Here is a 15,226-nt window from a genome sequence, read left to right on the forward strand (position 1 = left end):
TTCCGGTTCCCACAGGGGCCAGGTGGAAGGCCGGAGAGCCGGGGCAAAAGGACTTCCGGTCTCCGCGAGGGCAGCGGCACCTGTAGGCGTGGACCGTCGATTGGTGGAGGCTACCAGATCAGCTGTTGTTTGCTGACTGGGCAGTCGTGGGTTGTGAGGATTGCCCAGACCCTGTGGGCGGTGCCAGAGAATCGTGCAGCTACTCACGCAAACCCTTGGCGCGTCCTTCTCTTCGGAGCTGAAATCGGAGTTCTGGAGCGCAGGTCGCCAGTCCTCCTGCTAAGGATGCAGACAGTGTCTTTTGTGATTTCGCCGACCTTTATTCTTTACCTTTTTTCCTTCCCTTCTAAAGTCATAACTTCTTTGGGGAGAGAGCATAATTGATAATTCTCTCTTCTCCATCCCACAGCACTTTATGCGGCATTCATTAATAATCGTTCCCCAAGTTTGACCAGGTAAAGCGGTATGGGGACAGTTTTCATAGAAAGAGCTTTTGAGGTTTACAGCCAAGTCGATTTTGCGAAGTAAAATACAAACTACTAAGAGGAAGAAAATACAAAGTAGAGAAATTACAACCCTTTATTTGTCAGAAGTAGTATCATAATATGGTTGTGGTTACAGTGTTTTTGTTGAAAGTTTTTACATGAAGTTTGGGCCTGGAATTACTGTTTAAGAGCTGTGCAAAGAAGTGTTATTGGTGAAATTCCTTTTTTTTTTTTTTTTTTTTTACTTTGAACTGATTAATGATGCTATGTTTCTGACCTTTTTATGGGTATGTTTATTTCTGAAAAATTTGAAGGCGGTATTAAATTTGCACCAAAATACACCTAAGCAAGTATTTACATGGCCTTTCTTATTTTCTTTATGGCCTTTCTTATTTTCTCTGTGGCCTTTCTTATTTTGTCTAATGTTTCCTAAAGTTCGTAAATTTTTCTCCTGTAGGTTTTCACACTACCAGTAGGAAAAAAAAAAATGGATAAGGATGAATTATACTGAATGGATGAGCAATTCTGAAAAGAGAAAAGCACCCAGAAAAGAGACAGTAACTTCAAAATGTCCTTACACCCGGGGCCCTCTTTAAAGCAGCATGAGTCCTATTCATCAGCGTCTTGCCTTTTTCAAACACTTAAAAATTGTCTTCAAGAAATTACTTATGGAAAATTTTATCCTGGAGAGGCTTTTGTTTTAGTTTAAATATTTATTGATTTCAAGAAGAGACAAGACCTAAAAAGCAAGAACCATGTGGCACCAATTTCTAAGTTTCTTACATCCAACACAGTCATTCCTATTGCGGTATAGAGCAGAATACAAAGTCCTCAGGAGAAATACAGAGAACCACTGTCTTCTGATTAAGTTTGGGGACAGTTTTCATGGATTATAAGGAGGCAGATATTATGGGGCTGTGCATTCTGGTGAGAGCTCAGAGATGGGAAAACTCGAAATAGATGATGGAGTCTGGTGCATGGACAGATGTCTTGAGACATGAGATCTGAATGTCATACTCATGAATTTGGATTAAGCATTTGTTATTATCATGGAAACGTGAAAATCACAAATTACTTGATGCCAGAATATAAATCATTGATGAAGAACTCTGAGAAATTGGAATAACTGGGTTACTTTGAAACTGGTGTAATGTGGCTGAGAGAACACTGGTGAAGGATTCTTGAAACCTGGTGCTCTGACAGCACATGCATAATCATTCCAAAAAATTCACTTTTTTGGCCTTTTTTCTCATTTGTAAGATGAGGGATTGGTCTAGGTTATTTCTAAGGTCCTTTTCATAGGCAAATGTATCAATGATTTGATAATTCTGTAAGTTAAGAAAAACGTTTTTTCCATTAACCTTACATGTTGTTTGGCTTCCCAACTGAACGGGACAAAAGGTAAACTGGAAAACAAAACCTTTCTTACTTAGCTAACATAAACACCCACAGACGTTTATTTACCTTGTTAAAGTGAGATGTTGTTAGACTAACATTAATTATTGCCCAAGAGTTGATGACTAAGCCTCTAAGAACCTGGACTTGGAAGCCTTACCCAAATTAAAACCATCTCCCTGAAAAAAAAAAAAAAAAGTGTTACACTTTTCTTAGTCAATAGCTAGAAACTGGAACACTAGTGAGAGCAGTACTAGTTTTTATGGTGTTTTGATGTAGGAATACATATAGTTGCGGGACACAAAAAGTCAAGGATTTTTGCCTTTTTAAGAGTCCAGGATGGATTATTTATTCATCCAATCTTTAACAACGATCACCTGAACATCATGCACACCCCAGACACTTGGCACTGGATCCCAGGAGCCTTCTGAAGTTTGCAGTACATGTGGGGAAACACACAGTAAATAGTTAAATTAATATGTAATTTCAAAGTGAGACAAGTGATGACAATGAACGTCTCCCTATGCAGTAGAAAATAAAGGGGAAAACCTGGAGGCTAGATATGACTTCAGGTGTGACTTGAAGATAGGAATCTTCTAAGAGCAGGGTGAAGAGCAAGAGTGAAGGTGCTAACGCTGCAAAATCTGTACATTCCAGGAATTGAAGGCAAAGCAGCTAGTGGCTAGCGATTGAGAAGAAGGTTACAAATTAAGATTGTGTGTTAACATTGTGACTTACTATATGCCAATGTGTGTGTGTGTATGCACGCGCTCAGTCACATCTGACTCTTTGTGACCCCATGGACTGTAGACCTCCAGGCTTCTCCATCCATGGGATTTTCCAGGCAAGAATACTGGAATGGGTTGCCATTTCCTATTCCAGGGCATCTTCCCAACCCAGGGATCAAAACTGCGTCTCCTGTGTCTCCTGCATTAGCAGGTGGATTCTTTACCATTGTACCACCACTATGTGCCAGGCACTATGCTGAATTCCATTTCTTTTCAGAAATTCTGCTCCAAACCCCTTCAAAACAGATACTACATAGTAGATGAGAAATTAAGATCAAGAGCAGTGTTCTCAACCTTGGTTGCATAATAAGATCACCTGTGAATCTATTAAAATTTCTAGTCCCTGAGCCTCACCCTCCATATATTCTGATTTAATTGGGCTGAAGTGGGGGCTTAGGCCCTTCTAATAAATCCCTTGTGTAATCTTAACATGAAGCTAGAATTGAGAATTGCAGTCTTAAAAGTTAATTTGCTCAGGGTCAGTTAGCAACTAAGTGGCATAGGAGGCAGAAATTAAACCTGGATCTGTCTGATTCTAAAACCTGTGCTCTTAGCTACTCATTAGTGCTTAACATTCAACTACATGTAACACTAGTTACATACTAAGAATTTTATAAAACACAGAAATAAAAATGAACAAGACAAAGGCCTTGTCTTCCATAAACTCACAGTCTTTTAAGGCAGAAGCCTCAGTAAATGAAGCTTGGCCAGCTCATGTAGGCAGAAACAAGTCATCTGAGGACTTTGCTTGAAATTAGTTATGTTCATATTTCAAGCTAGATTGGCACTGAAGGTAACTGATGCATCAGGGAATCTATGTGGGTGGATATTGCAGTCATCGTTTAAAAGGTGGTACAAGCCTGAACTAAGACAACAGCTAGGGTGCAGAGAATGTGCAGGACTTGCTGATTGCTGATGTTAGGGTGAGGACAAACAAGAAAGAAGTGGAAGATGAATTCAGAGTTTTGAGTTTCATAGACTGGCTAGGAGTGAACACCACTGGTCTAGAACAAGAACACAGAACTGGCATCTGGGGTTCAACGAGTTTTAAATACTTGTTGGACATTTAGGTAAAACTCTTGATTAGAGTGTTGGTAATGTGTGTCTGAAATTGAAGTGAACAAATGGATAGAAATAGAGTTCTGGAATCCTTGACCTTCAGGTGATAGTTGAAAGCATGCTTTGCATAGTGTGTATGCTGTGTATGGAATTTTTTAAAAAGATAGCAGGCATCAAGAGGGAAAAAAAATCCACAAAACCTGATATTGCTATATTTGAACAGTTCAATAAAGCTATTTTTATCCACAGTGATATTAAACCAGTCAACTTGTGATTACCCATGATGAGATTTTAATACTTTGCAGACTTTTTCTGGCCATACAGCCAATTTAACAGATGATGCATAGTCATGGAATGCAAACCAATTTTAAATATTGGCTAAATATTTAAGAATGCTATATGATGCATTCAAAATGTAATAGAAATATCTTACAACAGTGTTTACACACATAAATAATTTGTATGTAACCCTAGTTTTGATTCTGATTATTTTAATATTACTTAAACTTTAAAAAATTATAATGTTCTAGATATAAAACTAGTTAGAAAATTCTTAGGCTTAACTCATACATCTATAAACCAAAACGTTTGCAAAATAAATATGAACAAAGGCTTAAAAATGTAATCTTCAAGTTACAGAATGTGAAAGATATTTTTGAAATTGAAGCATTTCAATAAATATTGAAATGGACCAACTGGACATGGAACAACAGACTGGTTTCAAATTGGGAAAGGACTATGTCAAGGTTGTAAATTGTCACTCTGCCTATTTAACTTATATGCAGAGTACATCATGTGAAATGCCAGGCTGAATGAAGCACAGCTGGAATCAAGATTGCCAGGAGAAATATCAATAACCTCAGATATGCAGATGATACCATCCTTATGGCAGAAAGCAAAAGAGAGCTAAAGAGCCTCTTGATGAAGGTGAAAGAGGAAAGTGAAAAAGCTGGCTTAAAACTCAACATTAAAAAAAAAAAAGATGATAATAGCTTCCGGACCTATTATTTCATGGCAAATAGATGGGGAAACAGTGAAAGATTTTATTTTCTTGGTCTCCAAAAGCACTGTGGACAGTGACTGTAGCCATGAACTTAAAAGACGCTTACTCCTTGGAAGAAAAGCTATGACCAAACCTAGAGAGCATATTAAAAAGTAGAGACATTACTTTGCCAACAAAGGTCCATATAGTAAAAGCTATGGTTTTTCCAGTAGTCATTTACACATGTGAGAGTTGGACCATAAAGAGGGTTGAGCACCAAAGAATTGATGCTTTCAAACTGTGGTGTTAGAGAAGACTCTTAAGAGTCTCTTGGAATGAAGAGAGATCAAACCAGTCAATCCTAAAGGAAATTAACCCTGAATATTCATTGGAAGGACTGATGCTGAAGCTCCAATAATTTGACCACCTGATGCAAAGAGCCGACTCACGGGAAAAGACCCTGATGCTGGGAAAGATTGAAGGCAAGAAGAGAAGGGGATGGCAGAGGACGAGATGGTTGAATGGCATCACCAACTCAGTGGACATGAGTTTGAGCAAGCTCTGGGAGATGGTAAAGGACACAGAATCCCGGTGTGCTGCAGTCCATGGGGTTGCAAAGAGTTGGACATGACTGAGCAACAGAACAACAACAACAATAAATATTGAAATAGTTGTTACAGAATGAATTATTTTTGAGGTAAAACATGCTCTTAATTGCAGTTTATCATGTGATGGCTCAATTCTTTTAATACTTCTCTTTATTAAACCTTTATTTGTACAGTTATCCCTACCATTACTTGACGTTCATTTAGAGCAAGTGATAATTTAAATCCATCTCTGATTTTTAATCAGTGTAAGACTATTAGAAGCCAATCTTAAGAGAAATCATATAGCAGTACTCTGTTAGAATGTTTTACCAATACAATTCAAAACACACTTGAATTGATATTTGAAGCTTATCGCGTAACTAAAATCATATCATTTCAAAATTCTCCAATAAAATTATGTGCTACTGAGAATATATTCATGTCCTCTAAAGATGTTCAAACACTACTTTGAAAAAACTATCATAATCTATCCAGTGTTTTTGCTGATTTATATCTTATAAAATTCCTTAGCATAAATCTCCAATTCTCAAAATGTATTCCATAGAATTAATAGTAACAGGAATATGTGGGGAAAATGGGATTCTGTGCTCATATTTGGTAAGCATTCAGTTCAGTTCAAACGCTCAGTCATGTCCGACTCTTTGCGACCCCATGAACGGCAGCACTCCAGGCCTCCCTGTCCATCTCCAACTCCTGGAGTCCACCCAAACCCATGTCCATTGTGTTGGTGATGCCATCTAACTATCTCATTCTCTATCGTCCCCTTCTCCTCCTGCCCTCAATCTTTCCCAGCGTCAGGATCTTTTCAAATGAGTCAGCTCTTCACATCAGGTGGCCAAAGTATTGGAGTTTCAGCTTCAACATCAGTCCTTCCAGTGAACACCCGGGGCTGATCTCCCTTAGGATGGACTGGTTGGATCTCTTTGCAGTCCAAGGGACTCTCAAGAGTCTTCTCTAACACCACAGTTCAAGAGCATCAGTTCTTCAGCGCTCAGCTTTCTTTATAGTCCAACTCTCACATCCATACATGACCACTAGAAAAACCATAGCCTTGACTAGAAAGACCTTTGTTGACAAAGCAATGTCTCTGCTTTTGAATATGCTGTCTAGGTTGGTCATAACTTTCCTTCCAAGGAGTAAGCATCTTTTTAATTTCATGGCTGCAATCACCATCTGCAGTGGTTTTGGAGCCCAGAAAAATAAAGTCAGCCACTGTTTCCACTGTTTCCCATCTATATGCCATGAAGTGATGGGACCAGATTCCATCTTAGTTTTCTAAATGCTGAGCTTTAAGCCAACTTTTTCACTATCCTCTTTTAGTTTCATCAAGAGGCTGTTTAGTTCCTCTTCACTTTCTGCTATAAGGGTGGTGTCATCTGCATATCTGAGGTTATTGGTATTTCTCCCAGCAAGCTTGATTCCAGCTTGTGCTTCATCCAGCCCAGCGTTCTTATGATGAACTCTGCATGTAAGTTAAATAAGCAGGGTGACAATATACAGCCTTGACGTACTCCTTTTTCTATTTGGAACCAGTCTATTGTTCCATGTCCAGTTCTGACTGTTGCTTCCTGACCTGCATACAGGTTTCTCAAGAGGCAGGTTAGGTGGTCTGGTATTCCCATCTCTTCAGAATTTTCCACAGTTTATTGTGATCCACACAGTCAAAGGCTTTGGCATAGTCAATAAAGCAGAATTAGATGTTTTTTGGAACTCTCTTGCTTTTTAGATGATCCAACGGATGTTGGCAATTTGATCTCTGGTTCCTCTGCCTTTTCTAAAACCAGCTTGAACTCTGGAAATTCATGGTTCACGTATTGCTGAAGCCTGGCTTGGAGAATTTTGAGCATTACTTTACTAGCATGTGAGATGAGTGCAATTGTGTGGTAGTTTGAGCATTCTTTTGTATTGCCTTTCTTTGGGATTGGAATGAAAACTGACCTTTTCCAGTCCTGTGGCCACTGCTGAGTTTTCCAAATTTGCTGACATATTGACTGCAGCACTTTCACAGCATCATCTTTCAGGATGATGCTCAACTGGAATTCCATCACCTCCACTAGCTTTGTTCATAGTGATGCTTCCTAAGGCCCACTTGAAGGTAAACATTGGATTAGAAAAAACTAAACAGATGTTGTCAATATGGGGATTCTGAGATCCTATAGTATTCTAGGACAAAATTTGTCCCATAAAACAATTTTTCCTTCTTTGGAGTATCTCACAGAGCTCACAGTTGGCTATGTTTATACACTGTCAAATAAATATCCCTCTCTAATATGTTTAGGAGAAGTTTAAGTAATGAATTTGTATTTTACAGTGAAAAATGTTTGTGAAATCCTCTGTCATCAATCAGTCCATCATGATCTACATAGTAAGCAGGCTCATCCAGCTTATGGCACCTTTGCAGTGCCTAGGGTGGTGCCTAGTCCATAAGGAGCTCAATAAATATTTATAGGGTTAATTTTTTGTTGTATTTGTTGTCTTATGTCAATAGTGATTGCTACTATTTTGGTTTCATGAACTACATAGCCTCTGAAGAGAGGTCCATGATCAGAAAACTATTTTAACCTAACCTTTTTATATAATAAGTGTATAACTTGAAGTAGCAGAAATATGGGCTTCCCAGGTGGTTCAGTCAGTTACAAATCTGTCTGCAATGCAGGAAACGCAGGCATACGCAAGTTCAGTCCCTGGGTTGAGAAGATCCCCTTGAGGATGGCATGGCATCCCACTCCAGTATTCTTGCCTGGAGAATTCCATGGACAGAGGAGCCTGTCAGGCTATATAGTCCATAGGGTCACAAAGAGTCAGACATGACTGAAGCAACTTAGCACAGCAAAAATACATTTATCTTAGAATGTTCTAATACAGCAGGCACTAGACACATGAAGCTATTTAAATTACTTTAAATAAAATAAAAATTCAGGTCCTCAGTTGCACTAGCCACATCTCAAGAGCACAGTAACCCCATGTGGATGGACACTGAAGATTTTAAAACTTTTCTATCATCACTAGTTTTACTGGAAAGCACTATATTAGATGATTTATGTGAATCAGTCTTCCTCAAAATACTGACAAGAAAAACATTAAGAAAGAAAGGCAAAATCATCTACCACCAATTTGTCCACCTAAAATTTACTGGTTCTTTTAGCATATTGGAGACAGAATTATGTAGTGCAAAGGAGTTGCACTTAATTGTGGTTTTTCAATTCTACTTTGGGAAAAAGTCTGAGTTATGGCATTCTAAATGTTCAGACTTGGCACCAGCTTCTTCCAGAGGGACAGGCCAATTTCAAAAGGCAGTTGGTTTCTCAGCAAGAATCATGAGTGAGTGACCTGTAGAAAGACTATAGCATGGTAATGTGGGCCAAGTTATAAAAAGATAAAAAGCCTCCCACTAGAAACAGTGTTTATTTGAATGTATTTTAAATTACCTTAAAAACATCAAAGAGCTAAAAAGATAAAGAGGGATTAGCAGGCAAAAATCTAAGGGAAAATGAGACCCCAGAAAAGTAAGCATAGCAAGGAAGCTGCTCTTGCCCAGAAATTATTTGCTGATTGGGAAAAATTGAAATTCTGTCTTGACAGACTTTTCAGACAAGAGACTATGTAAAATCATGAAGTCTGCTAAATTTGGGGTCAGAGACCTCAAATTTAAAAGACAAGACCCTGGGACTTCCCCAGTGGTTAAGAATCCACCTCTTTCTCATATTCTTTTCCATTATAACTTGTCACAGGACGTTGAATATAGTTCCCTGTGTGATACATTAGGACCTTGTTGTTTATCCATCTTGTACATATAGTCTGCATCTGCTAATCTCAAGCTCCCATACCTTCTCTTCCCTGCCATCCCCTGCCCCCAACTCTTGGCAACCACAATCTGTTCTTTATGTCTGTGATCTGTTTCAGGATCTTCCTACATCCTTTGTCAGTATTTTGAGGAGACAGGAGTCCTTTCACAGAGGGAAAGGATGAGCCCAAGATTTACTATTAGTTGAGTCAGAATATAAATCAGATCTTCTGATTCCTAATTCCTTGCTTTAAAAAAAAAAAAAAGAATTCATCTTGTTCTCAGGACCATGCTTTAAATCTTTTAGATCATGTAAAAGAAATTTTTTTCTACTGTACTAGCTTAACAGACAGCAATAGATAATTAACAGTGACAATAATGGATAATTCTTGGTATATTTGTAGGCAAAGCTTTTATTCATTTTCTTGATAATGTGCCCAGAATATTCAATATAAATTATTTATCATTTTGTAGCTCCATACACTGAGGTCACCCACCATTCAGTAGTACTCACAAATGTGAGCTAATTTAATAGGGACACTTAACTTTTTTTTTTTAATGTAAACTCAGTAAATGTCTTCTGCAATTACTGACCTTAGCTTGCTTATAATTTTTAAATTGAGGATGAGCTCTATACCACACTCAAACAAAACTGGAAGAAAAAAGGAATGACGGAGGTGCTTATAAATCAATCTGGTCACAGACAAGTAAACTAACCTGAATTCTCATGGTTGAATTGCTTCCATCTGTGATAATTAGTAAGATCAATGCTGGCTACAGAAAAAAAAAAATGTGGTCAAAGAGTGGGCAGGATGGGGAACAAGGCAGGTTAAACCTCCAATCTCCTGAAAGAAAGCAGTGAGAAGAGTGTTCACCATTTAGATTTGGCCTTGATGTAACCCTTTCAGGGTGCTTTTTGGGTTTGTTAGGAAGCAGTGATGACTAAAGTCAATAAATTGAATGTATATAAAATCAAATGGTCCCTGTAAGGCTTGGTATGTATCATCAGGCAACAAATAAACTAAACAAAGCCCAAACAAGGTCACCATGGATGAGCAAGCAAATGCAAACCACAACTCTGAGACAAAGTCACTGAGGTATAAAACATCAGGGTGAGAAGACAACTGGAAAGATTATAGACTATAAAGTATTTGTCAGAGAGGCAATGATAGAGACCAAGAATAAAGAGGTGACACTAGCTATTAATTATTACAAGGGCCCATACAATTTGAGGTCAAAAAACACAACAAGGTGCTGAGAGACTTCTCTCCTGCTAATTCACCACATGGTCATTCCAGCTCTGCAACACGCCTTCATTCAGATGAGTGCACACCTGAGGGCTTATACAGCTTTCAGTCTCCCAAAGGCAATATGAGTATTCTAAATTCTAAATGAACTCAAGCTAGACTCACAGTTGTCGAAAAGTGTATAATGCTTTTATAAGGGGATCAAAAGAGTAGCAGAGAATTTCCTCTGGCTTCCCAATTATATATACATGTGGGGGGTACATCTATATTCAAACAGCAGAATATTTTATCTGATCCAAATGGAGGACATAAATGATTAAATAGTTCAAAATTCCCTAAAAGAAGTATGCATAAGGCTAGGTGATGTAATGACTTCCCTGGTGGCTCAGACAGTAAAGCATCTCTCTACAATGTGGGAGACCTAGGTTCGATCCCTGGGTTGGGAAGATCCTCTGGAGAAGGAAATGGCAACCCACTCCAGTACTCTTGCCTGGAAAATCCCATGGTTGGAGGAGCCTGGTAGTCGACAGTCCATGGGGTCGCAAAGAGTCGGACACGACTGAATGACTAAACTTTTGATGTAAAATACACCAATTGAAATTCAAGGGCTTGAATTTAGATTTCTTCTGGAAATTGTTGTTCAGTCTCTAAGTGTCCGACTCTTTGTTACCCCCATGGACTATAGCATACCCGGCTTCCCTGTCCTTCACTATCTCCTGGAGTTCACTCAAACTCATATTCATTGAGTCACTGATGCTATCTAACCATCTCAACCTCTGCCACTCCCTTCTCTTCTTACCCTCAATCTTTCCCAGTATAAGGGTCTTTTTCCAATAAGTTGGCTGTTCACATCAGTTGAACAAAGTATTGTTCAGCTTCAGCATCAGTCCTTCCAATGAATATTCAGGTTTAATTTCCTTTGGGTTTGACTGGTTTGATCTCCCTGCTGTCCAAGGGACTCTCGACAGTCTTCTCTAGTACCACAATTCAAAAGCATCAATTCTTCGGTGCTCAGCCTTCTTTACAGTCCAGCTCTCACATCTGTTAAATGACTACTGAAAAATCATAGCTTTGACTATACAGAACTTTATCAGCAAAGTGATATCTCTTCTTTTTAATATTCTGTCTAGGTTTGTCATAACTTTTCTTCCAAGGAATGTCTTAATTTCATGGCTACAGTCACCATCTGCAGTGAATTTGGAGCCCAAGAAAATAAAATCTGTCACTATTTCCACTTTTTCTCCATCTATTTGCCATAAAGTGATGGGACTGGATGCCATGATCTTAAGTTTTCTGAATGTTGAGTTTGAAGCCAGATTTTTCACTTTCCTCTTTCACCTTCATCAAGAAGCTCTTTAGTTCCTCTTCACCTTCTGCCATTAGAGTGGCATATAGAGTTATCTGCATATCTATAGTTGTTGATATTTCTCCCAGCAGTCTTGATTCCAGCTTGAGCTTCATCCAGCCTGGCATTTTGCATGATGTACTCTGCATATAAGTTAAATAAGCAGGGTGACAATATACAGCCTTGACATACTCCTTTCCAAATTTTAAACCAGTCCATTGTTCCCTGTCTGGTTCTAACTATTGCCTCTTGTCCTGCATACAGGTTTCTCAGGAGACAGGTAAGGTGGGACCTTAGATTTCCCCAAAACAGGAACAATCAAAGTAATTTTCCATACAAATAAACTATTTTAAATGACTTTAAATTCAAAGAGGAAGGGAAGGGGAGGGATAAATTAGGAGTATGAGAAAAACAGATACCAAATACTATACATAAAATAGATAAGCAGCAAGAATTTACTTATAGTACAGGGAACTATATTCACTATCATTTAATAACCTATAATGGAAAATAATCTGAAAAAATATACATATATAACTGAATCACTTTACTATAAACCTGAAGCTAAAACAGTATGGTAAATCAACTATAATAATTTTTTTCAATTAAAGAATTAAATTTTTAACTTTCCTGATATTTGAGAAACTGCTTTCTTTTTAAAGCTAGGAACTAATGCTTTAATAATGATTATAGAGAATTAAAAGAACTTAAAACTTCAGAAAAAGATCTTAGATTAATAAAATTGATTTTACTATTGATGTATGACAGAACCATCAGTAGAAAAGACATTCCAAACTGAGTAATATTATATGTTGCTCAGTGATAGCCTAGAGAGTCCTGGTGATGCTCAGTACTCTCAGAGGGTTTATTAGATACCTTAGCTCCAGAAGATCTCATAGCTCCTCTGTTATTTTAAAGAATGATCCTCTCCTAGAGCTCGGTTTTCTTTGAGGAAGTGTGAGCCAGTGAAAAAGCATGAGCATTGTTTAAAAGGAGGCAGATCTAGGTTCTGATCTCTGCTCTGTATCCCCAGCTGGGTATTCTTGGGCAAGTTGCTTGACCCCTCTGATCCTTCATTTCCTCATTGTTAAAAAGCACTTCTTGTTGTAAGGAATACATCTTATAAAGTCATAAAAAATCATAGTCTTGTGGGCATTATTACTACAACTTTGATATTCTCCATGACAAATGCCCTTCGTATTTCTGTTGAATGTCTCCAGGATTGCAACTTTCTCACTTCTTCATCCTTGCACAAACAGCTCTGTGTATGACAGAGTTCTCCTTAGAGTTCAACTGCACTCATCTTTTTTATTGCTCCTGCCTCTTGACTCCCATTCTGTGTGACAGCTTTTTGTTCACTTCTCCTGCCACTCCACACTCCCCACAGATTCTTGTCCTGGCTGAATATACTGTTTCTTTAGTCATTTTCCATATCACAGGTCCTCTGTCCCCTTACCATAACTGTTGCTTTCTCTGGACATACTCCAGTCTGTTAATACTCTCCATAGGATTACTTCCAGAACAAACACCAGAGTTGCATCATCATGTCCCTTGTTTTGGATCCTTCTTTTAACAAAATGTCCTATCACAGTAGCATTTTTGGCAACCACATCCCAGTATTAAGTTGTGTTGAGTTGTTAAATTTAAACAACTGAAAATTCTTTCCATGTGCACAAACCACATTTTCTCTATCCTGTTCTTTTATAGTTGTGGGTAGAATTTTGAGTTGTTTGGATGTTTCCACATTGTCCATTGAGGGTGAAGAATGGATGCCTAATCAAAAGGGTTTATAATTTCCCTGTCGAATTTCTTTTTCTTAAACCATGTCAATAGTTACTACCTGGAAAGATCTTTGGGGTACAAATTCCACCATTTAACATAATGATGAGCCCTTTCAGCTTTGTGTTACCTACAGCCTGTATCTGCATGCCATGATGTTATCACAATCTTATTCCAAGTCCTTAGTAAACATTTTGGGTAGTACAGCACCAATCCCAAAGGCCTGTGGTTGGCTCTAAAGGGAGCCCTGCCTTTTAGTTAACATACTTCCATTCATCAGAAATAATTCTTTTCCTACTATATGCCTAGTTCACATTTAGAGGCTATCGTTCAGTTCAGTTCAGTTCAGTCGTGTCCGACTCTTTGCGACCCCATGAATCGCAGCACACCAGGCCTCCCTGTCCATCACCATCTCCTGGAGTTCACTCAAACTCACGTCCATCGAGTCGGTGATGCCATCCAGCCATCTCATCCTCTGTCGTCCCCTTCTCCTCCTGCCCCCAATCCCTCTCAGCATCAGGGTCTTTTCCAATGAGTCAACTCTTCACATGAGGTGGCCAAAGTATTGCAGCTTCAGCCTCAGCATCAGTCCTTCCAATGAACACACAGGACTGGTCTCCTTTAGGATGAACTAGTTGGATCTCCTTGCGGTCCAAAGGACTCTCAAGAGTCTTCTCCAACACCACAGTTCAAGAGCATCAATTCCTCCGCACTCAGCTTTCTTCACAGTCCAACTCTCGCATCCATACATGACCACCGGAAAAACCATAGCCTTGACTAGAAAGACCTTTGTTGGCAAAGTAATGTCTCTGCTTTTGAATATGCTCTCTAGGTTGGTCATAACTTTCCTTCCAAGGAGTAAGCATCTTTTAATTTCATGGCTGCAGTCACCATCTGCAGTGAGTTTGGAGCCCAAAAAATAAAGTCTGACACTGTTTCCACTGTTTCCCCATCTATTTCCCATGAAGTGATGGGACCAGATGCCATGATCTTAGTTTTCTGAATGTTGAGCGTTAAGCCAACTTTTTCACTTTCCTCTTTCACTTTCATCAAGAGGCTTTTTAGTTCCTCTTCACTTTGCCATAAGGGTGGTGTCATCTGTATATCTGAGGTTATTGATATTTCTCATCAATTCTTTGGTGCTCAGTTTTCTTTATAGTCCAACTCTCATATCCATTCATGACTACTGGAAAAACCATAGCTTCGCCTAGACAAACTTTTATCATTGAAATAATGTCTGCTTTTTAGCATGCTGTCTAGGTTGGTCATAGCTTTTCTTCCAAGAAGCAAGCAACTTTTAATTTTATTTTACTTCTTAGTAAAACTTAGTAAGTTATATGTGCTACATGGGGATGACAGTGGGGTTAAATGAAAAAGTACATGTGAAGAATTCAGCACAGGATAGGCACTCAGTGAGGGCTTCCCTGGTGGCTCAGATGGTAAAGAATCTGCCTGTAGCGCAGGAGACCCAGGTTCGATCCCTGGGTCAGGAAGATCCCCTGGATAAGGGAATGGAAACCCACTCTAGTATTCTTGCCTGGAGAATTCCATGAACAGAGGAACCTGGCAGGCTACAGTCCATGGGTTTGTAAGATTTGGACACAACTTAGCAACTAATGACCAAACCACCACCAGGCACTCAGTGAACATGAATTTAAGCAAATTCTGGGAAGTAGTGGAGTACAGAGGAGCCTGGGTGCTACAGACTATGGGGTCACAAAGAATCAGACACGACTTAGCAACTCAGCAAAACA

At 38.9% G+C, this 15,226-nt stretch overlaps 1 long non-coding RNA gene across 1 annotated transcript; it reads left to right on the forward strand.

Moving 5' to 3' along the window:
• The first annotated feature begins 5 nt into the window (after nt 1-5).
• LOC120854736 lies at nt 6-2,078 on the forward strand. The gene is made up of 2 exons (XR_005719049.1): nt 6-455; nt 943-2,078. It is a non-coding gene; the product is annotated as an uncharacterized LOC120854736 (long non-coding RNA).
• The last annotated feature ends 13,148 nt before the right edge of the window (nt 2,079-15,226 follow it).

This window comes from Oryx dammah, unplaced genomic scaffold, assembly GCF_014754425.2.
Source record: "Oryx dammah isolate SB20612 unplaced genomic scaffold, SCBI_Odam_1.1 HiC_scaffold_27, whole genome shotgun sequence".
NCBI classification, from domain to species: domain Eukaryota; kingdom Metazoa; phylum Chordata; class Mammalia; order Artiodactyla; family Bovidae; genus Oryx; species Oryx dammah.